This window comes from Drosophila kikkawai, chromosome 3L, assembly GCF_030179895.1.
Source record: "Drosophila kikkawai strain 14028-0561.14 chromosome 3L, DkikHiC1v2, whole genome shotgun sequence".
Classification (NCBI taxonomy): Eukaryota; Metazoa; Arthropoda; class Insecta; order Diptera; family Drosophilidae; genus Drosophila; species Drosophila kikkawai.
The window spans coordinates 14,224,323-14,248,439 of NC_091730.1; the positions used below are offsets into that span (position 1 = coordinate 14,224,323).

At 40.4% G+C, this 24,117-nt stretch overlaps 1 protein-coding gene and 3 non-coding genes across 5 annotated transcripts in view; all 4 read right to left on the reverse strand.

Moving 5' to 3' along the window:
* LOC108075197 (leucine-rich repeat neuronal protein 2) overlaps positions 1-1,852 on the reverse strand; it is a 51,860-nt gene extending 50,008 nt beyond the window's left edge. For both annotated transcript variants that reach the window (XM_070285088.1, XM_017167533.2), the window contains exon 1: positions 1,323-1,852. The gene's annotated coding sequence lies outside the window, so the exon portion shown is untranslated. The remainder of the gene's footprint in view (positions 1-1,322) is intronic.
* A 16,044-nt stretch (positions 1,853-17,896) lies between these two features.
* Positions 17,897-18,019, reverse strand: TRNAL-CAA (transfer RNA leucine (anticodon CAA)). The gene is made up of 2 exons: positions 17,982-18,019; positions 17,897-17,941 (listed from the first exon to the last, which is right to left on the reverse strand). It is a non-coding gene; the product is annotated as a tRNA-Leu (tRNA).
* A 2,352-nt stretch (positions 18,020-20,371) lies between these two features.
* On the reverse strand, positions 20,372-20,443 carry TRNAP-AGG (transfer RNA proline (anticodon AGG)). Its single transcript has one exon. It is a non-coding gene; the product is annotated as a tRNA-Pro (tRNA).
* Positions 20,444-21,195: 752 nt separating this feature from the next.
* On the reverse strand, positions 21,196-21,267 carry TRNAP-AGG (transfer RNA proline (anticodon AGG)). The gene has a single exon. It is a non-coding gene; the product is annotated as a tRNA-Pro (tRNA).
* Between the last annotated feature and the right edge of the window lie 2,850 nt (positions 21,268-24,117).

Consider the following 24,117-nt stretch of genomic DNA (forward strand, 5'->3'; position numbering starts at 1 on the left):
TTTTAAAATATTTGGTGATATTTTAAACATTTTATTTTTATATTTTTATTTCTAATCAAAGAACGTGACTCTAGAATAAAGCTACTGCCATGATTTAATGCGGTGAATATCTAGTTAAAGAAGCTAACGCCACTCACTACAACTGAATGTAAACAGCTTTGGATCTATTAAACAGTTGTTAATGTAATATGTATGCAAGTTAGTTAAAATATAAGCTAGAATGGTCCACATTTGTTCGCTTAAATCTCCCTCTACAATATATTCTTCAATGGAAACCCTCCCTGAACTAGCTAATGTACCTATTCCCCTTTCAAATTCCTCGAACTAGGGTGCATCCCAGCATCTTAGACTTTATGCCAGCTCACGTCTAACCCATTCCCACTTGGAACATTCCCCAAAAGTGTCAACAAGGAAGGCCTACAAGCCCGAGACATTCGAACGGAGCCGAGCCCCACCTCGTTCATTCATAAAGATTCACATCTCCATAAGCAGGGGCAAGCTAACACGAGTCCAGGCAGCACCTAACAAGTTCTCGGAATTGCACAAAACCTCAAAAGTTCTTTAAGTTTTTCGCTCTAACGAAACCTGTTCCCCAGACGGAGGCCCCCAAAAGAGACGGGGCTCTGGGCACTGGGCACTGGGACTGTGACGGAAACTCGGGACGAGACTGCGGCCCGAGACATAATTAATGATTTCAAAATTTCACAACGAAAACTCATAAAACTTATCGATCGAACTTGAAACAACAGAGGAGTGAAAAAAAAAGAATGTCATGCTGCTGTCAAGGCAAATTTCAGGGCTTTAAACGTAATTCCCACTTTAATAAGGCAAAATTTAATCATAAGTTGGGATATTTTGGATACAATTACGCAAGGTTTCTTAAAAAATAGGTCTAAGCTAAGGAAGTTTGGGAATTGTAACTCATTTTCCTACGTTAATGAATTTATTAAGGTAACTTTTTTAAGTTATACTAGCAGAAAAAGTCTACAACTCAATAGATTTTCCTTACACATTTTAAAATAAAATTGCTTTTTTACAACTTCTAACTTAATTGATTAATTAATTGGTTAATTACCTTGCACTTATTCTTTCTTTAGTAAAACCGCTTTTCACACAATACATTTCCGTACCAATTGCTTCATATTATTCTAAAAATTGCTATAACCAATTAAGATCTCAAGGGAATGTAATCAATATTCAGTAGTTAATCACCAGAATAGAAGCACATTGTAGCGATACATGTATCTGAATTAATTTGTAGCGTTATTAGCTTAATTAACCAATTAACACTCGTATATTAGGCACTAAATGGAATGACTTACCCTGACTGAATCGCCAACTTTGGGAACTAAAAGCACGCACTGTTTGTTGTCAAACAAAAATGTTGAGTTAAAAACACACAATTTGTGGACTCGGAAAGCACGGGCTAGGCTATCTTCGGAACTACTACTTTGGCGGCGAATAGTTTCTTTTCATTGATGAAGCGGCGCGAGTATATTCATTAATTCTGCACACACACGTACGCCGATTGACGATTGACGGCCCGCGATTGACCCGCGCGCCCCGCCCCCAAAACAAGTTCCCCGCACACGCTAGACGAACCGCGGAGGGAGGAGGAGGAGGAGAACCCGAAGGAGGGAATTTGCACGCGCGAATCTGCTGAATAACGGTCTAACGGTCCGCCGCTCTAGAACATGTCCATACTCCTTCACGTTTTCGAACTGATTTCGGAAGTTTTCCCAGCTTTGGAGTTTTCTTCTTGCCGTGGCGTTCCGCTGGAGGTGTGTGTGAGTTGGTTCTGTCGCTCCGCAACAATCATCCGCCGCGTGTACGCTCGCTTGGAAAAATTCGAATAACTGATTCGGTTACTCATTTCTCAGCCGCACCGTACGCCAGAGGGAGGTTTGCCAGCCTCTCTGGCCCAGTATCAGTGCTCAAAGAGAGCGAACGGAAACGTTTTTACTCTCTCGCTAAAAACCCGAACAACCCGAAACCAGAAATACAAACGAAGCACGTCGGCAGACTTCGGCTTGTGTGCAAAAATCATATGGTTGCCGGAGAGAGAGAGAGAGAGTAGGTGGTATTTATCTGGCAGCCGGCAAAACGCTGCTCAGCGAGTGAGATTCAAATTGGATTCTCATTGAGTCAGATAAGCCGGTTTGGAACTTGGCTAATGCGTGCAAATGAGGCCCGTGGGTCTTGAATGCTTTTCATTCTCCTCTTTTTTTTTGTTTTTAATATTTTTTTGTGGGCCAAAGTCATTTGACAATTCGTGTGTGTGAAGCTGCTCACAGGTGTGCTAATCGGGAATTATAGGTGGGTGAATCTAAAGAATCTAATTGAGAATTATAAGTGGGTGAACCTGAGGAGTTTAAAGGAAATTAAGGACTGCGACTAAGGAAAATCAAATGCATAATTATTAAATATAAATATAAATAAAGGAATATTTGTACATACCTAACTAATTTCAATTTCTTTCCAAATCTATAACTTTTATATGGATTCTAAATTTTTTACATTTACAAATTTAGTACTACCAATAAAAAAGATTCTAAAAAAGGTCTCCAAAATCCATTAATCTCCAAGAGCACTTCCGCCGCCCACGACTAATTAGCCTTGGCTCGAGCCCAATTAGAACCGCTTTCCGCAGCTCCAAGAGGTTCATTGCTCCACAACTCTTATCAGATTCGAGGCTCGAGCAGAGGTAAATAAATAGAAAAGAACCGACATGTAAATCTGATTTGATTTTTTGGGAGCGGTCAATGCAGCTACAACAACAACAATAAAAACAATAACAAATGCAATGCACCAGTCAAAGATAAACAGAGAGGAAAACCCGTAAGGTGGCTCTCTATCTCTCTCCGCTACTCTCTGAGATAACAATTAATGATATATAGATAGTTTTCCACACTCTCTCCGCTCGGGAGAGTTTTCCTTTTCCGCTCTCTCTCTCTCTCTCTCCTGCTCAACTAGTTCGCCTAAACGTGGCTAGATGGCGCTAGTGCAGCTGGGAAGAATTGCATTTCAGATGCTTTTTGTTTACAAACCAAAAAAAAGACTGGGGTGGGTTGGGGGGTAAAGAGCGGATTCCCAATGCGGTTGCATTCTTGGAAATGTTTGCAAAAACCGTCGCCGGTTTGCTGCTGCCACAAATGCCGCGTAATCGCTTTTTGCGACGTCACCGGAAGTTGCAACACGTCGCCATAGTCGTCGACTACGCACACAGAGAAATATAACCTGCATATGCCGTTAATGCCGCTGCCACACCCGAACAATTGCAAATTTCCCCCGCCGTCTTTGCAAATTTTCAAAAAAAAAAGGAAAATCGAAGGGGAAAGCCAGCACGAGGGCGGGGGCAGCTGTTGGGGTAGTGGAGTTTTACCCATTGTGCGAACCCCATTACCACCTCTGTAATGCTTCCCCAGGTTTTGCACTCTTTTTGCGAACATGTGTGAACAACTGCAGTCTTTGAAACCACCCCCTGGGATACACTCACAGAAATTGCACTGAAATTTAAAATTAAAGTAGAACTGGCTTTGCGTCCTTGGAGAGTTTCAGTTGAAATAATGAGCTAATAATCTGCTATAAAGTTTACCTAGAATTTTTTTTCATGATGTGTTTTTTATTTCAAATTTTGATAATTTGAAAATTAAGTTTATATTAAATCAACTTTTTCCATTTCACAATTCAGACAAACATAATTTTAAGATGTACAGTTTAACTCTAGTCCCATCTAATGCCCTAAAAGGTTATACATTTTATTTCAGTGTGACCGCTGTCCCTTTCGCACCCTCGGGCGGCGATTAATCATGAAAATTCACACAGAAAATATCCATTAGATACGAATTAAGACATAATTGAGAGTGCAGGGCCTCGTACGCGTTTCAAGGACCTGCATCGATGCAAGGGTAGTGGTTGCACGGGGTGGTTTCTACTTTGAGCCTGTGTGTGCAGTGGCCCAAATGCGAGAGGCTGCCTGCCTGCCTGCCTCAAGTGTCTGCGACATATTTATTATCCATGTTCGGGCACAAAAAAGAATATGATTGTGCCTCGTATGCCCTGGGCCCCGGAATTAAACTTCCATTGTTGGGCTACAAGGAAAAGGAGTCCATGCACAGCGTTGGCTTTAATTACAGTTTGAGTGGCACTGGAGAAGGTCCTTAAAGGGGTTTTAATATGCTGTCATTATGTTGACTTTCAAATGTCATGTGTTTGATGGGGGGATGAAATTTTTATCAAAGAAGCTAGCCAATATTTTCAGAGAAATTGTAATTTGTAATAAAAATTCTGTATTACCTTTATATATTTTTAATTAAATCCTTCTATCAAAAACCATGTAATAAATATCAGGTAAGTCCACCACCTGTAGGAATGCACCATCAGGCTCCAATGCCACAACCGACAAGCTTCAATAATTTGTAAGAAATAAATAAAACCTAAAAATAAAATGAAAAGCTTGGAAAAACAAGCAATTTGTGTGTGTTTGCTGGGCAGGCAAGAAAATGCCCAAAACAAGTGAGGCGAACAAGTGTTATATGACAGGTCTCGGACGTCCAGCTGAGATTTTTGGATTTTTTTTTAACCCGGCTCCAACTCAATTTCTGTGCGGTTTTCTGTGCTGGGTTACAAAAAGCTTCGTTGTAATGCGGAATGTAAGTTTTGTATGTTAATTTGATTTCGGTGTCAAATGGGATTTCTTTTTTTTTTTTCGGCCTTTTGTGTGCTTTGTTATTTCCATTTTTTTATGACCTGCAGTTGGGCTGCGCTTTTACGGCTGTTATTGTTGTTCCAGCAGCTGGCGTTATAGCGTATATATAGTAATTTCTCGATCCGTCGAGCAATTCGATCCCTCTCCGGGGTGTCAATCCGCTTGGGGTCTCGCTTTTGATTGTGCGCACTTATGTCTTTATTGACATCGCCGCAATAACATAAATAATTTATTACAGCCACAGACATTGAGCAATTTGTAAATGGCCAAAAAGAAATCTTGGCCAGCCTGAGCACACTTGTGCTTGTATCCGTTGGATACTTCCACTTCCACTGAGCATTTGCATTTATCAAGTGCATTTGAGGTAAGTGAAATCAAACGAGCAAATACCGGGCAAATACCGTTAAAAGAAACAGAACACAGAGCCGGCTTTCAAGGACTCTCCGGGTAATTGATGCACTTCGTTGCGAGCGCATTTAATTGAGTTAGGTTCCGTTCGCATTCGTCGTCCATTCATTGCGCAAATAAATCGCTTTAATTGATGTAAATATTTGCATTTCAAATATGCAGAGCTCGCTCTTTGAACCGGAGAAGTGTGTACGTTATGAGTGATGAATAAAATATATATATAATTTTTTTTGGCAGAATGATTGGATATTGCAGTTTTCGGCATTGTTTTCTAGGACCTTCAATAATGCACAGTACTTATAATTTTATTTGTTTTGCTCAAAGTTATTTCAATTATTGAAGCCAAGGGTGTGGTGTAACAGCCACGTAAGCATTACCATAAACTTGAATTTATTTGAAAAATCCCTGGTATATATAGTATATAAAATAGCCTTGCCAGCCGATCAGGTTGTCCTTAACTTAATTGTAAAGTTTTATTTTTAATGTAAGTGTATCAAAGTAGCAAAATTTCATTCGCCTCCCAACTGCGGAACAGGACGAACGTCTTTTATTTTTGTTTATTATTAATATTTTTTCATAATTTTCTTGTCTAATTTTGTGTGCATTTTTGTTTGGCAACCTTTTATTTTGGATTTCTAATAATATGCTTTTTTCGTTAATATAAAGTAGTATTAGTTTAATTTTGTTCTTGGTTTAATTATCTTGTTTAATGAATTTTAATTTGGATTTAGCTTGTTGTTCTTTTTTATAATATTTCATTTTAATTCTTTACTTTAATTTGTTTTTTATATGTTCCTGAGCCTCTTCCTGAGACTCTGCATCCTTTTACTAAGAGTCTATTTTATTCTTAAACCTTTAATTTGACTTTATCTTTATTTCAGTTAATTATTTATATTATTTCTCTGTGTCCCCTGTCACTCTAGTCTCTGCTGTTAGCCTGCTGTGTTTCACTACCTTTTTTTACATAAATGAATGTCCTTTGCTGTGCAATATGAATTGGAAAAGCTCTTTCAAATTACCCCTAAATTGAATATAAAAACAGTGACCTTGAAGTGTAAAGCTCAGTTTTGCAAAAGGATCCACATTGTACCCCTCATCTCTCACCTCTTTCACCTAGTTTTGTGTATGGCATAATCAATTATTTTCAATGGACAGGCCGCAAAAACAAAGTCATTTATTATGCTGACCAAAAAAATTTGTCACTATTCTGCACTGGTTTCCATTCATTCCCGCTGTTGTTGCTGCTGCTGCTGCTTATCAGCCCAGAGCCGAGTTTGGGGCCATAATTAATTTGGCCAGGCAACAACAGCGGCAAAAAGACACACAAGCTCGCTCTCCAACTGCCCCAAACAATGGCAAACAAATTGATTAATGACAGCGTATTAAACAATAATCGAGATAGGCCTCCGGTCAGATCAGAAAAAAGAGGAGTTGCCACCGAATCTCTGATGCTGTAACCCATCGGAATATTGTGCGCCCACGCAGAAATATTTGTTTTTTTTTTTTTTGTTTGGTTTGGTTTGCACGCACAAAAAGTGTTTTTCTGTTGTTTGTTGTTGTTCGTGGCTAAAAACAATTCATTTAAATAATATCTGAACCACTTTGCCGGGAAACTGGAGGAAACAAATCATTTTTCATATCCTTCGTGTTCATCGCACAACGTCCCAAAGCTGGCAAATTAATAATGTGTAATTAATTTATTTTTTTTTTTATTGTGGTAAAAGCCGGGTAAAGGGATTTTTTGGCTGTGGGATTATAAGTGCATATATCAGCGAAATATGGTTTGAGTTATTGAGATATTTTGGCAAAGAGTTGCGATGTAAAAAGATACCAAATTTCTTAAGAAAAGTATATCAATGAAAGGAAAAGTAATGAATCTCAAAGATAATTCCGATATGCAACCATTTTTAAGATTTTTAACATATAAAAGTCGACCTTAGCAGAGACCTTAGTGATCAATCAATGGTCCATTCTCAGCCAGATTTGAAACTGAGCTTAACTCCTGTCCAAAAACTGCCACTTGACAAAATATTTAATTAGGCCCTGACGAAGGTGCTAAAGTGAAGTGATACTATCTTCGGTGAGGCTAGGGGTTATTTTTGCGAGGAAAGCTATTTCTTTTTTAACGTAACACCACATAGCACAACGTAACGCAACGCTTAACGTAATAGCCTTTCATGTTTGCTTAGTAACCCACATCAATTCTAATCGCCTGTAGCCAGAACGAGTGCCGCCACGCCCCGCCGTAACACTATCTCACTCCCGCCCCCGCCCCTCACATACTATTACACCATCCCCCAACACACACACCACACACACACACTACCTCCCCCACAACAAGGCGAACGATTTATGGCATGCTTTCACATACTTTCACCTGGGGAATATTCTCCTGTGGTTGCCGGATGGATCCTGCTCCCTCCTTCTCGACCAGCACTGAGGGAAAGCGTTAAGAGTTTAGGGTTATGAAATTTATATATAAAATTAATAAAATCTCCGGGAAATTATATATCTATTTGGCTCTCTGCACTTTATTTCAAAATAAAACTTATTTCTGATTTAAAAGATAGGAATTTAAAATAGAATTATATAATCCAAAGACTATATTATAATTTTTTGCAGTGTAAAATTGTGTGCAAGCGGAAATATAGTGCACAGTCCGCCCCATTCATGTAGTTTATGGAACCATATTAATTTTGGCATTGAAATGGAGTCCAAATGCATTCACAATTGTTTTAATGTCAAGTGGCTTTCGTTGCCATTATTTTGGGGGCTTGACCAAAACTGGCAATTTGATGGGATTTTGTATTTGCGGAAAGGGAAATAGCATAAAAAAAACAAAGTAAATATTTTGGGACTGCTTAATAGAAGAACTAAATATTAATTTAAATTTAGACACCGTTTATGGGCCTATGATTTATTGAAAATTAAAGTTACAAATAAGTTTAGACTTCAGCTTAAAATAAAGTACTTAAATTTTGGCCAGACATTGTTTCAATGGAATAAGGACAGCAGACAGTGCCACCTGCTCTTCAAAAAAGTTGCCGATTTGCAACTTGTACTCAACTTTCATGCGTTCCATATGGATTAGCCAGAACAACCCGACAATCTTTATACTTTTGTCATTAGCCAGCTTCTTTTTTTTTACGGCAGGCAGCTTTGGTCTTTCCTCGAACAAGGTGGAAAGTTTCCCATGTGAAACTACTAAAAATAAAAAAATATATATGCATGCTCTACTATGCAAACTTTAATTTCTAAATCATAACTTTTTCCGCTCAACTTTGGCAGGGAAGAGCCAGAGTTACTGCGTCGTGGAAGCTGTTAACAGATTGGGGAAGCCATCAGAGTTGAACCGAGGTGAGTGGCCCTCCGCTGGAATTCTCAGCCCAGCTAAAATCTCTCTTGACTTGCAGAGTTTGCCTGGGAAAGCCCTTCACAGTCAGTTTTTGTTTTAATTAAATATTAAAATTATATATGGGAAATGCTATGGATTTTAAATTATATATTTAAGCTAAATTTTAAAGCAAAGAATATCTTTTTTAGCCAAGGAACTTTACTCAAAGAGTATACAAGTCTTCGGCATCTTTTACTTTTTCAACTTTACTGCTCTAAGTACATTTTCTGTTTTTATTCTATTTGGGTCAAAGTTTTTAATAGTTTGATATGCACTCCCTGGCGAGCTTGGCCTCTTTAAAAGCCAGCGAAGCCTTTATGGATGGCCCGATTTCGACCTCCGCTGACCCAGAGGAGGCACGTGTTTGCCGCACGTGCCCCTCCTCTGAAACTGGCCAGATAATGGAAAAGATTTGTTTATAAGAAATTTAAATGTTAGCCAGCAGCAGCAGCAGCAGCTTCCATGTGTGTGAACGGTCGGCCTTTGGTCTGTGGCTGAACTAATATTTAATTCAATTTTGCCCAGCTTTTATTTGCCCACCTACATGGCAAATCAATTTAAAGAAACTGGGCTAACACCAAAGGAAAAAAGAGATCAGCCTCTGTTAGTTTATGCTGGGTAAAAAAAAGAAGATTGTGCAAACAAGCTGAAGTAATTATAGCAAGCTTGGGTTTCCTAAGAATTTTCTAAGATTTCGTATAATGAAATTTATTTATACATTTTTTATAAAAAACGTCTCACTTTATACAACTTTATAATACTTTTCCCCCAGTGCAGTCTCAGTTTCATCTCGGATCGAAGTTCACTGGGTTTGCTCTAACAGCTTCTAATTGCAATGGAACCGCACGAAATGTCAACGCTTTTGGCATATTTCTGTTGGCCTGGTTGTTGGCCGCAGGTGCCTTTCCCACCTGCCCACCTGCCCACACCGGCCCACTCTTGGCCTCCATCCTTATCCCTCGCCACAGCCAGCCGTCCGTCCATGTGGCTAACCTAGAAAAGGAGGCAAAAAACCTCAGCTGACTGGAGTCATTTTGGCCACGTACTCCATTCAGGTTTCTTTTAGCTTTTTCGGTTTTTGTTTGTGAAAGGCACCAAAAAAAAAAAAAGAGACCGAGTGGATGTCGCCGGGAGATTAGTTACACTTGTGCTCCATTTAAATGGCAAAGCGACTAAATTATGCCAAGTTCTTTTTTCTTTTTAATGCTTTTTTCGGCTCTTTGTCTTTGGAAAGTGAAAGAGCCGGGGAGCGCACAAAAATAATTGCAATCAAAGCCGCCCTTTCCCTGGGTGAATGTTCCCAGTTGAATGTTGAATGTCGCTCGAATCTAGGCCCGGCGAAAGTTGGATTGCAGTGCGGGATTCATTCCACTTTTCTGGGTGGGTCAGTCTCTCGATGGTATGGCGAATTTTTAATGCGGTTCAATGGAAATTGCAAATTTCAAAGTTGCCTTTAAAGCGGCAACATGGCCTCAAAGGAATTTCAACTGACAGAAAATGGAAAGGCTTTGAGGAGACATGGCAGATATTTTGGTTATAGGTAACTAACTTGAGTATGATCTTGTAATTTTCTAAATAATTTGGGCTTGGAAGTTATTAAGAAATAATAATTAGAAATAAAATCTTACCTTGTTTGATTATCCCATAAAATATCCCATAAACCACTAAAAGAACATAAATATTTGATAAGAAGTTGAGTAATGTTTGGTTCTATTCACATGAGAATAAATATTTTCTAGGCACTGAATAACCTTTCTATTTTTAAAAACCTCTTCCAGATAACTTTAAAGAATGCTCCTTTTATTGGAATTTTGCACAACTAGCTCTCACTTTTCCCCATAATTTAATTTTCGTCTCAGTCAACTGCTCTTGGGCCTTGTATATTACCTAAACATACTGCATAGTTTCCTTGAGGCCATGCTTCATTAACATATCTGCATATTTGGCCATTGTCTTTGGCCAAAATCAAGAGCAAGGAATATCGACGGATATTGGAAATCTCGGGGCACACGTGCGTTCAGCCCGGCTCAACTCACATCAAAGCTCGGATGGGAATGCTGCTAATAGCAACCGTTTCATAAACTTTTGATGTGAGCAGACCTTTTGCCTGGGCTTTTTTTATATATATTTTTATACCGAAACTCATTAAAATACCAAAAGTAAAGAAATGAAATCAAAAAGATAAACCCGCACGCCAGAAGTAGAGGGACGATTCCAGGAAGTCGGGTGACGGAAGGGAGGCAAAAAAAAAAAAAGCAGCTCCCACAGAGGCACATTTTTCGTCCAGAGGAATGGCACTTCTCGTGTCTGTCCCCCGGGATTTACAGCGGCATTGATTACACCGAGGCAGAGCGGCGGAATGGCAAACAAATTATTACAAGTGCAGTTGGAAAATATGTGGCGGCCACTTATCAACATAATCAACAACAAATACCTGGACACGCCTGAGTTCCCGCGGTTTGCCTTTGTGAGGGAAGCCTATTGACAGGCACCCTAGGTGACTTTCAGATAAAAGGACAGGGTCGACCCATTATATACTTAAGAAAGGCAATCAAGATTACAACATTCTTCTAATAATTAAGCAAATATTAGGCTCTATTTGAACTTTTTTTAAATACCTTTACATAACATAATTCTAAATAAGCATTTATATTAATTCCTATTGCTCTTAATTCCTTTTAAGGCAGAACCCTTTAAGCTTCCTAAAGCCTTTCTGCTAGGGTATCAATCCCAAAGCAAAAACAGAACCCCAAGAGGTCCAGACCCAGGGAAACACACAAGGTACCTAGGTTCCAATGACATAGACGAAGACGTCGCCGCCAATTCCAAGAGAGAGACGCCGACAGACCGGTTGCTTAAAAGACAGACTGTGGGGTCTCCGGTCTCCAGTCTTCGGTCTTCTAAACCAAACCAGAAGTGAGTTGTTGTTCGGGGGCCAAGTTTGAGATTGGGAACTTTGCAGTTCCCTTTCGGAAAAAAAAGAGATATAGGCAGAGCAATAGACTCAGACTTCGACTCCGTCTCCCCATCCTGTCAAATGCTCTGCCTTAATGATGGCATTGATGGATGGATCACACGTAAGCGACAGTCATTTAGTAATTTATCTCGGGCCATTTCAAATTAATAGACTCCGGCCTCCTCTTGCCTTTGATTTTGTGATTTTTATCTCACATTAGAAATTTCGCATTGTGTTTTGTTTTTGTTTTTTCGTCAAATTACATAAATTTATGAGCCAGGAACTTTCGCCTTTTGACTGTGAGAGTCCAGCTAATTAAGGCAGCTGCCTGGCTGCAATTTGCCGAGTGCAGCGCTCTCTCGGCTGCAGTTTCAAGCTCGATTAACTCTTTAATTAGGCGGAGTTTAGTTAATTGGTCGACTGACTTTGCAGCCACATGCAGATCGAGCTGAGGCAGGGAAGGGCCAAATGAGGCGATCCCATGTGCAGCGACACTTGTTTCGACAAGGAAGGGTCGCCGACCTTTGACGGGAGAGGGACTGAGAGGTCGAGGCACTACAGAAAAGCACTTGGCACTAGCCTAAGAACAGGTGCTACATTATAGGAGAACAAAGGAAAGTCTGTGTTTAAGTATTTTTATTGATTATTTTAAACTTGTCAAATATTCCTGTATCTTACCTACTATATTACCTAACAGATAAGCTTATTTTCTCATAACTTTAATCCACTTTTCCTCCGCCAAGTTAGCTTCTGTAATCCTCCATGCATTGCAATCTCCCAGTTGCCTTCCATCTGGGCCACGCAAATTCCTCGCAGCTCTTTCAATATTTAACCCAAAAATATGGCCACAAACACAGAAACAGAAACAGAGAAAAAAATGGTTAGCTACTCTTTGTCTAAGCCACGAAGAAAAAAAAACTGAAAGAAATAGAGCGCGGTGCATGCGAAAAAATTCACGCTGACACTGACAAGTCGTGTGAAGCACACCTGCAAGAGTCAAGCGCCGAGCGACGGATTTCGAGATTTCGAGAGACCGCAAACCGAAACCAGATCGCCCAGGGGCGGGGAATGCAAGCTGCAAGAGGGGGCAGGACTCTGCGGAGGCGAATGCAGCGGGGACCGCGGGAGCTGCGGCTTGGGGCATGGCATTGCATTCGGCGCACCGAAACATGTTGCAAAATGCAGCTCAGCTGTGCGTTGTCGTGGCCTTAAAACTGGTGCAACGCCATTGGCCTCCTCCTTCGATTCTAGGAGAAAAAAAAATGCTTATAAAAATAATACCCCTTCCTTGGGAGGCTGGCATAGCGCCAAACTAGCAGACAAGTAGTAAAGGTTTCTTGACTATCCTCTGGGGATCCCAAAGAAGCCAGAAATCAAATGCAGATAGGTCTTGGGATACCCTTTCGGGCTCTTAAATAAAATATAGAAAGTAATTTGCACTACTTTAAATATTATAAATAATTAAAGTATATACTACAATTTTATTTTAATATAATCATAGAAAATATAATCCAAGGATACTGCCACAGAAATGTGAACAACAAATGTGGTGGCACCGCTTGATTTTCTTGCCGCAGGCCTTTCGCTACTTGAGCACACACACGCGTAAGTGGAACGAGGGCGGCCGGTGCAGTTTCCCCTCCTGGCCTCCGCCAGGATCATTGTCCTTAGCCTCACCGCAGGCGGAGAAGCTGGAAAAAAAGAGGAAAAGCGGAGCGTGCACAACAACAAGCAGCCGGGCAGACACAGACACTGCAATTGGACGAAAAAGAGATGGTAATAGACAGGGACTTGGACTTGATTGCAACAATGTGGCACACACTCAAGATGCGCCAGGTATTCGGCTAAGGCGATAATGTGACAAGGATAACGAGCCAGTCGGACAGCAGAGTCCTGCACCGTGGAATAGATATTATTTATAACAAATAAAACTTAACTAGAGACTAGACTTTGTAATCACATCTGTACTAGAATATCATTGTTTTTTATATTATTTATATTTAAATCAAATCGTTCTGAGACGTGACTCAGCTGGCCTTTAAGCTTTTAGTTATACATGTGTATTTTTTTTCCACGTGTGAAAAATACGAGTTGAGCACGTCGCCAGGTGAAGTGGTAGGGGCAGCCTTGTTATCATCCAGTTCCTGTCGCGTCCCTCGTCCAAGGTGCGTAATGCGCTCATTACGTGCCGGCATCAACATCGCATCCACATGCCTCACCACCGCTGGCTCAGTCTCCACTCTCCTCTATCCTTTATTTCCCGGGTGAACTATTCCACATAGTCTCCAGTCTCTCCCTCCTGCCGCTGCACTGCTCCTTGGCTTTCAGTTCGGTTTTAGGGGCTTTGTCCCGGCTTCAACACGGCAATGTCATGCCAATTGCATGCCTTTCCCATTGCCGCCTCCTCGGAAAAGCCAGGCGGGAATTTCGGGGTGCCGGGAATGACCAATCGGGGGACGTCTGGGAGCCATCCAGTCAGCAGCTAATTAGAGAACCGCCTTTTGTGCCGGGTGATAAGGCAAAAATTGGAATCGAAGGCGAGATTGCAGGATGGCTTTGATTCATTCCAATGGATGAATGGTATGGCTGAGTCGTGTCTGGCAAATTGATGGAATTGTCAGCGATTTGGTGGTCAGTGGGATGGGTAGGACAGCTCATCCTCAGGGATTAGGTTGGGAAATACCTCAGGGGTTGACTTTAATTGGGTCTAAAAATAGGAAATAGATATTGGAATATTAGGGAAAATTATTTTAGGATTTTTAATTGGTTACTATATTACCTGTAGGTATATGTATAAATATCATAGATGATTTGTGAAGCTTTTTGAATATTATGTAAGCATTTTATAGATAATTATATATCTGAAGTAATGTTTATTTAGAAGGATCTTCTTCCAATTACGTATTCTACTTTCTTAACTCTTAATCCTCTCTCATTGCTGCAAAATCCCTTATAAACCTCAAAGCTTGACGTGACCCTTGCCAACTGCCAGCATCACACTTCCCTCTGGTAACCTTGCCAGAAGTTCAACAACCCAAACCGCAGCAGCTACAATTCAGTTGAGTGGAGTTTTAGTCCAAGCAACAAAATCAGCATTACATAGTGATGGGAAGATATAAAGCTAAATTAATTAAGGTTAAGTAGATATTAAGTAAACAAAAGTGGAAGCTAAAAATTTAGAGCTTCTTGGTAATTTAAAGAAAAAAAAAAAGAATGCATTTTTACTTTGAATTAAAGACAAGCTGAAATATAATTTTTAAAACACATCTTAAATATTTCTAAAACTATTTTAGATACAAATATATTTTAGCTTTAAGCTTTTCCCATCACTGACATCATCAGCAACAACAGCAAACAACTCCTGCAACATCAGCGCATCAAAATTAATGATGCAGTGAAAACCGCTAAATACCCTGAAATGCAAAAGGGACACCCTCCTGTCCCTATTGCCTCTCCTCCTGCTATCCCTTCCGATCCATCACCTTTGCATTGAGGTGGTTGAGGCAGGTGTTTTGACCCTGTGCTGTCTCTGGATGAGCCCAGAGTCCGGACACGTGTGACGATGTCCGGAGCGAACGATGGAAGCGGAACAAAAGGCTTGCGGTCGTCTGTTTTTGCTGCCGCTGGTCATGTCGGTTATGGCCGGCACTGTACTGTGGTGGCCGTCAATGGAAGTTCATATGTCAAGCGACTTAGCAGCAACAAAAAAAAAACACGGTCAACGAGACAAAATCAATTTTCCTACAACGACGGCAACAAGAGGCGCATTTAAAATGGATTTGTAACGCCAACGAATTATTTACGCCAGGAAAAAAAAAGGGTGGAAGGTAGAAAAAAATTAGAGGTAACTGCAGGTGGTACACGAAAAAATTAACAAAATAAAACAATTTTTATGAGGGAGATTTGAATACTCTTTTTAAATGATCGTTAAATGTACAAAAATCTAGTGGGGAGAATAGTTTCTTTTTTTTAATAAATATATTTATAAAGCAATAAGTACTTACCATTAAATAATATTTATTATTTTAAATTATTTCTAGTTTGGGAAATTAGTAAGTTTAACAAGAAAGGAAGCTAACTTCGGCACGCCGAAGTTTGTATACCCTTGCAGATTGGTTTTGATGTTTATTTTATAGATTTAAATGCTGAAAACACTCACAAAACAGAGTTTCATTACATTTTACCTATACTTATTATGTTTACAGTTTGACAGTTACAGTTTTACATTCTCAGCTTTATATATTTTATACATTTACCGATCGCTTCTATGGCAGCTATAAGATATAGTTGTCCGATTTTTATGAAATTTATACCAAAATTCTAGAATAATAAAAAAAACGTATATCTCAGAGTAAATAAAAATGCGTTGAAAAACAACGAAGCTATAATTTTATTTCTATTAATTTCTCGATCGTTCCTATGGCAGCTATATCATATAGTCGTCCGATTTTCATAAAATTTTTACCAAAATTCTGGAATAATATAAAATGGCTATATCTCAAAAATGATGCAAAAATATTGAAAAACAGCCAAGTTATACTTTTTTTTCTAAAAATTTATCAAACATTTGTATGGCAGCTATATGATATAGTCGTCCGATCCGGCCCGTTCCGACATATATAGCAGTGAGAGCATATAGAAGACTATATGCAAAGTTTCATTCAGATAGCTTTAAAACTGAGGGACTAGTTTGCGTAGAAACAGACAGACAGACAGACGGACAGACGGACAGACAGACAGACGGACAGACGGACAGACAGACAGACGGACAGACGGACATGGCTAGATCGACTCGGCTGTTGATGCTGATCAAGAATATATATACTTTATAGGGTCGGAAACGTCTCCTTCACTGCGTTGCAAACTTCTGACTGAAATTATAATACCCTGCAAGGGTATAAAAAGTTATTGAAAAACTAAGAATACCTTTCGGAAAGTGTAGAGGAAAAGCCAAGGCCAATCGCTGCAACAGGAAAAAAACTCGAGCTCAAGAACGATAGAACGCGTAGGCGACAGTCGACATGTAGATTACAGAGCTAAATGGGGGAGAAGAGTGGTGAGAAGAGAGGCCAGACGAATGGCCAGAAGAGGGCCAGAAGAGGGAAGAGTGCAGCGGGAACGCGCCAAGCCAGAGGAAGTGGGCTAACTCAATTGGTCTCTTGGCAAACGCATTATGGGTCACTAAGCCGCACGGCCATTGTCAGACTTTGGCTTTGTCACTTCCCCCGGCTTCTCCTTCCCTGTCCTCCGATTCTCAATTTCTCCCTCTTTCTCCGCATTCCTCCATCTTCCCTCACCTTCCCTGCTTGCCCCTGACAAGTGCACTCCGTGATTGACATGCAACACGCGTTCAGGCGCCCACTTTCCCGGACTTGCAGCAGGCGCTGAGGCGCTGAGGTGGAAAGGGGCGTGGCACGCACCGTTGTCGCTTGGTTTAGTTTATAAAACTTGTTATCTCAGAGCTAGAGAATTGCTATTTTTTTCTCCAATTCCCTGAATCGAGGGCACTGGAATAAAATTGGAATAATTCTAAAAAGAAAACAAAGTCTTTGAGTAAGCTTTAGGCTTATAGGAATCTGTACTTGTAATTTTAGTATTAGATTTATTTTTTTAATATATTTTTCTAAAAAAAATCATTTTAAACAAAATAATTTCTGTAGTTTTTTCCCCTTTTTTCAGAGTGTAGCTGTCCCTGTCTTTGAAGCTGTGTAATTGAAATTACGTGACACTTTGCATATGCACTGGATTTAAATCGAGTTTCCAGTTGGCCATCAAAGCGACTGTAGGTGGCATCAGACGGGGCAGCCTCAAGGGGGGACAGTGGGGCCTGCCTATTGTGGCACGCGTGGCTTACGGCAGCGGCGGCGGACTCCCCCGTTGTTCGATGTTGTCTGTGGCCCGGAGAATGCATCGGACCCACGTAGGCGACAGCTCGGGACTTTGACAAGTGCATTCAAGTGCAGCAGCAGCAGCAGCCAGCGGGATCGGGGAATTAAGGGCAGGAAAAACGAGGAGGGAGACCCGAACCCGAACACGTGTTGGAAAAACCATAAAGAAAAATATAAAAGCGAAAACCTAATTAGCAGCAGACATGCTGCGTGGGGAAATAATGTGACATGGGGGTTTTATGAGGTGCGGAATCAGATTTAAGGTTTAACAGAGATATATTCAACGACAGCTGATGCAAATCAGCCGAGAAGAGTCTGGAAAGAGCAGTGATAAAGCTGATTATTAGGATTGAGGGTTTGAGGATTGATAAATTATGATTGGAAAGAGGCATAAGAAATATATTTAAAATAAACTATATCAATTACGTTTGAGATAAACTAAGATGACATTTAATTGAAATTGTAGTTTAATTATATAGAAACGTATAAAAAAACACAAACAAATATAATTTAATATCTGTAAAATATTAAAAAAAAACTATTGTCAGAAGTGGGATTCGAACCCACGCCCTCAGAGAGGACCAGAACGCTCGAATCGAACCCTTGTGCAAGGGCAAGAGATTAGCTCTTGAGTCTGGCGCCTTAGACCGCTCGGCCATCCTGACTTGTGGCGCTCGAGCGACAATTGCTCAGGTTCCTCTAGCGTTCTATTTATAGAACCGCAATTAGATAAGTCGAAAGAGAAAATGTTAACATTGCCAGCACAAATATTATATTTAAATGCAAAAGCAACAATCACAAACACACACTCGCATCCGCAACGGTGATAAAAGCTCGTCGGCATCTGGTGTTTGCTCTGGTGTTGGTGGTGGTGGTGGTGATGGCTTTGGTGTCACTACCGCCGGTTGCTATGTGGTTAAGTGCTGCAGTTGCCATTTCATGCTCGGCTAAATCGCTGCTAAATCGTAACCTGAGCACCGTTTCCGGCAGGGCAATCAAAACCGGAGCCAAGCGTTCCGTTGCCCGGGGGCCTCATCATAAAAATCACCCAAAACCGCAGCCCAGCAACAACAAAATCACTTCACACACGCACACCAAAATATTGGAAACACTGAGAAAAACAAACAAAAATATTGGGAAAATCTTGTAATTTATAAAGATTTTTTTAATGAATTTTAAACTTATTGTTTACACTTTATATAATATTCTTTTGTACTTAAATTTTGAAAAATCTCTGACTGCCTCTTGAGTAATTTATACTCTTAATAACTAACCATTATTTCAATACAATCTATAGTTTTCTAATTTTATTTGTATAATTTTTATGACCTTTCCCTATTTGTTATGGAAAAAATGATGAAATATCTTCTCATTAACATTGTACAAACAATTTTCTATAAAGTATAAATTATTTTATTGGTAACTGAAAATTTTCCATTTATTTTGATTACTTATTGGATTTCCCCTTCTCAAAGTGCACACACCTAATCTACACACACACAACACACTCATTGATGCGCCACGAGTCCAAGTCAATTGCAGAGCCGCAGGCTGTGGCTGAGGTCTGAGGACTGAGGGAGCGAGTTGTTTCTCTCTTTGTCGCCGGGTGCTGAAACCACAGGCCTTAACCTCCCGCCAGCTCCTGTGATGTATTTGTCAGTTAAAAAAATCAAATAAGGAAGGTCCAGGGAAACCGGGAAACGACTAAGAGAATACCCATTAAATTCTAAAAATAGTAATAAATGGAATAACTAATGTAAAAGTTATATTAAATATTTTATAAAACGGAATTTTACTTATAATTTATATAATATTAAGTAAGCTTGATTTACCTCGGTCCAATCGGTATAAAACTAACCATTACCGAAGGCATAGTAACTCCTCATGCACAGCCAGACTATCAACTGCAGCCTCCTTGGGGAAAGGGGTAAGCATGGCCAGTACCGACTGGGAACAGGGATGGGGTTGGCGGGGATCCGGACAGACGCCGGCATTGAAATCGAAATCGGAATCGACAACCAGACACTTCAAACGCATGCAAAACGCAGCGAAACAATGAGATTTACGTGCTTCCAGCTGTTATGGACTGCAATCGGATACATGCGAGAAGGATGGGTCGAAAAGTATGTGGTCGGGGCTGGGCTGAGTGCCGTATTATTACAATGCGAAAGAGATCTGCCCCTTCCCACACTCTGGAAACCCCTCTGAGCCCCGGGGGGCTGCAAATGGATTTCGGGTAATGACAGCCATAAGCTCTGGGCCGACTCTGCCGGTGTCTGCTTGGTCGGCCAAGCCGAAAAGTTTGTTGTGTTAATTTCCAATGCATAAAATTCATTTACCGGGGCCTAGACTGCTCTTGAAGTCTGTTACACTTGAAGAAAAACTTGGTTTTAATTGCAATTACAGTTTAGGTTTGGAGGAAATCAAGTTCACAAAGTGGCAAGGTTATAAACATTTTAATACATTTATTTATACATTTTCATTTGTATTTTGAGTATATAATATTACTAGAAATTTGTAAAACAAAATAAATAATATTTTAATAAATTTTTTGTAGTATTTCTTACACCTTTACACTATGGAGCGTCGCCTTTCAATTGGGAGTAGCCCCAAAGAGTCGCAGACACGTGCAGTTGAATGCTCCTGTCTGTGATGTCTCTTGTCTGACAGTCTGTCTGTCCCCTTGTCTTTGCTCCTGTCCTCTCCCCACCTGGCCTTACCTGGCATTGCCGGAGTGGGATGGTAATCGAGTCGACTCGCCTTACCATTGCCCAATTTGGCCTGGCCTCGGGTAATTGTTATTATTTACACGATCGAATATCAAACCTTTATTGTCTGACTTGGTTCTGCCTTTAAATCAAAATATATGAAAGTATATAAATTTCAAAAGAAATTTTAGTTAATTGAATGATGATAAGACTTTTAAACATATTATTAATATGATATTTTGATATTTTAAATATTTAAAAAGGGTTTAATATATTTATGAGTAAATAAAACAAAAAAGTACTCAGCTTGGGCTCGTCCGGGATTTGAACCCGGGACCTCCCGCACCCTAAGCGGAAATCATACCCCTAGACCAACGAGCCAGTTGGAAATTGGCTGCCGAATATAGCTCTACATAAAAAAACCAATTTCTCTTATCAATGCTCCACACGATGCTTAACCAAAACCGTATTTGTGTGTTTATATTGAACATACATATATTACCTCTTTTCAGGAAATTATAAAAAAATACAAAATGTGTATTACAATTAAATTAAACACATAAACAGATGCACTAATGAAGCAATTAAGCAAGAGCACTTGCAAACAGAAATGCTTCCCGACTTGTTAAAAATAACAGACAATTATATAAAATAAATGCACTAATTAATATTTCATTATTATTGTGAATTTGTTTAAATTAAAGAAACTATTAGATAAATATGATAAAAGTCTTTGGAAGACAGTAAAAAGCTACAAAAAGAGAAAAGGAAAGTTTACTTATATAGGTGTATAAATTTAACTATTATTAACAAAAAAGAATTCATAACAATTATCTACTGCTCAACGAAATAAACTTCTTGACATTTTGAACAACATAGGAAATCGATGCCCACTTGATAATGTGTCTAATGAATAAAGACTTTTAAAATAAGTGTTTAAATTCAAAACTAGAGATTCATAGATTGGTCAATTTCGTTGAAAACAATCTTTATAATTAGCTAGAAAACATATATACATATACTTCAAAGTTTTAAAAAGATAATCCAATCCATTTTTATCTAAATATAACCCCTAAAAATTTTATTTAAAATTTTTAAATTATTTTATAATAACTAAAAAATTAACTCAACTTGGGCTCGTCCGGGATTTGAACCCGGGACCTCCCGCACCCTAAGCGGAAATCATACCCCTAGACCAACGAGCCAGTTGTAAACTGGCAGCCAAACTTGGCCTTATCAATGGCATGCTCGAAATTCGATTTCGAAAAAGACCGATCGCAACGTGAGCTGCATGTGGCTGTGGACATAAAAATGGAAAGTTGCTTTTTTTGGCTGCTCTTGAATGGTTCGTTTTCAAACGGGTTTAGTTCATAATGTCAACTCGTTGAGGGCTCGTTAATCGCTGACGACGACCAAAACCCCTATTGTCAGTCACCAAAGCCCAGTATTTAGTGGCTTTTGGCAGGCTATCTATAAACGTACTCAATTAGCAGTTAATGGCTCTGGATCCCCTCCTCTCCGATTTATTAGCGGAGAACCCTTGCCGCCGTGCACTTTACCCAACATAACATATGTCCAGGCAAATTTACGTTGATTGCCTTTATCCATATGGTGGTGGTGGCCCCTGACAAAAATCCGCCAATGGGTCAGTGACTGGACCTTGCAAATCTCTCGAAGAGATTAGATCAGGGGTTGGGCTTTTGCCTTCTGTCACTGATTGTAATCGCCCGAACCGCGGGCTCGTTAACCCGCAACACATAAAGAGCATTGGTCTTTTATTTTTTAGGGATATTGGTTTGGATTTTTGTTTTTCAGATTTTTTATAAATCAAGGGTGACCCGCATCGAGATTAAGGATTTTTCTGCGTCTTTTGGCAGCCCTTTTAAAGTTTCCAATTTGCTTCTGCGGAACCCACCCCGGATCCGGATGGATTGGTTCCTCGTGCAAATATTTGCCCAAGTGCTTGGCCCACATCAAAAGGTCCCTGCCTGTTATATCCTTACATGGTCAGCTAGGGCACAGAACTTTCGGCGGCAACTGTGGCGATTTACGTGAGTTGATGGCTTCATTAGGGGTTGCCCGGGCTTCTGCCCGCACCACGGCAATGTTTTATGTCTCAATTCTGGCTGGCATAAAAAAGGAATTCAAGTGGTTGATTTCGGGCTCCGGCTCGAACCCCCGCCGGTGCCATTTGTTACGTCACAGCTGTTATGATTTTAGCACTGCCTTGTTTTAACTGCGCGCCAACTGAAATGATGTAAGTGGTTCCCCTAATTAATACTGCACGGAATCCTCGGTCGGGGGAAAGCCCGGGGGCCATGAACTTTGGCGGCTCATTTGAATTCATTAGGCCGTAGTGCGGGTTTATCGTGCGAATCGTTTTCCTTGGAAATCTGTAAGGAAACTGCGCACTCGGCTTAAGGGTTGATCGTCCATCCTGGTGCCCTGCAGGTGACAGCAGCACTGTGTGGCAATGTTAATGGTTCAGGCCACTGGGGGATTCCACCAGCAGACTCCATAACGATGGTGTAATTATATATAAAATGCTTAAATGGTCTATGCCAAGCCCAGAACTAAGGCATCCATCAAGGGAGATAACCAGGGGAAGTTTTTGAAGGATATTAAATGGTTGAAACATCATCAGTTCCTTTAAACATTTAATTTAAAATGGTAATTTAATTTTACTTTTTTTTAAGAGCTTACAATTTTGCTGAGAAAAGTATATTTTAGTTGAGAATAAGCTACAAATATTCTAATTACTTGTATTATTTTATTTCGTGCCCTCCCAAAGACCAAGACCTGGTCTTCTCCTATGAATCCCGGCACTCTGTCATGCATGACTCAAGCTCAGCCTCGAGTGGGGGCTGCTTCTAAGGCAAACATGTCTTACACGTTGCACAAGCTCTGCAGAATGCGAGTCAACAAAGGCTCACAATCTATAAAGTACAATCACTTTCAACAACAAGGCCCAGAGAAGGAACGGGTCGGGATGGGACCGGGAACGGGCCCGTCTGCCCTTTTAAATCATGCTCTCGGATCTGCCAGAAAACGTGGCTAGATCTCCGCGTGCCTTGCTATGGTATATATCTAGACATACATATGTTTATATATATATTTGCTCACACAGATCGGTAATTATGGGTTCGAAAAATCTACACCAGCATAGCGACGGGGCCCGATGATCGACTTTGGTGGCGGATGGAAATATATGGCTGAGAAGCCGATGAAAGGCCAGTTTACTTAGCTCCTCTGCCGGTCGTGCATTAATTTTAACACAATTTTTCCCGGCTTGGGGCACGCCCACTAAAGTGGCATGCCGCCTTGGTTATGTAAACAGCCAGAAGAGGAGGCTCAGCGAAGGCACTCGGCGAAGGTGGATTGATAAAGGCCGCAGATGATGCCAGGCGTTGATGACGCCATGATGATGGCGATGATGACGATGGAGCCGACGAGGAGCTGGCACACATCACAATGTGTGGTGCTGGGGGGTTAAAGGTTGGACTCTTCGCTTCGTGGAGGACGTGTGCAGTAAGTGTTAATGTTGCAATCTTCTCCAAGGAGCCGAGGCGCTGAGAGTGGCTCAATGGGTGGCTTTGTCGGGTATATGATGCCGCGTTGAAGTGGTGGAGTTGGTGCCTCGAGGATCACGCGAAAGTGAAAGGAGATTATGTCAGGTTTGGGAAATTCAATCAACATTTTAAAGAAAATATCTACAAGGAGAAAATGTAGTTTAAAATAAAGCTTAAACTTCTAATATTCAAACTATTTTGCTGCCCAATCAAGTAACTCTTTAAAAAAGTATTTACAAAAGTATTTAACTCAAAGGAGTGCCTTACTTAATCCAACCATTCATTAAGTCAACGAGTAGTTTATCAGTTGTAAACCAGAGTTGCCAGCAACTTTCCGGCTTTCCCCCTTTGTGTGCGCTTACCAACGCTTAACTCTTTGGCTCATCAAGGACCGCCGTATCCACCCACAAGCCCTACACAGTCTGCGTCCCCTCATCCCTCGCTCTCTCCCTGCTCCAGTGCAAAAGTCCAGCAAATCCGGCACAT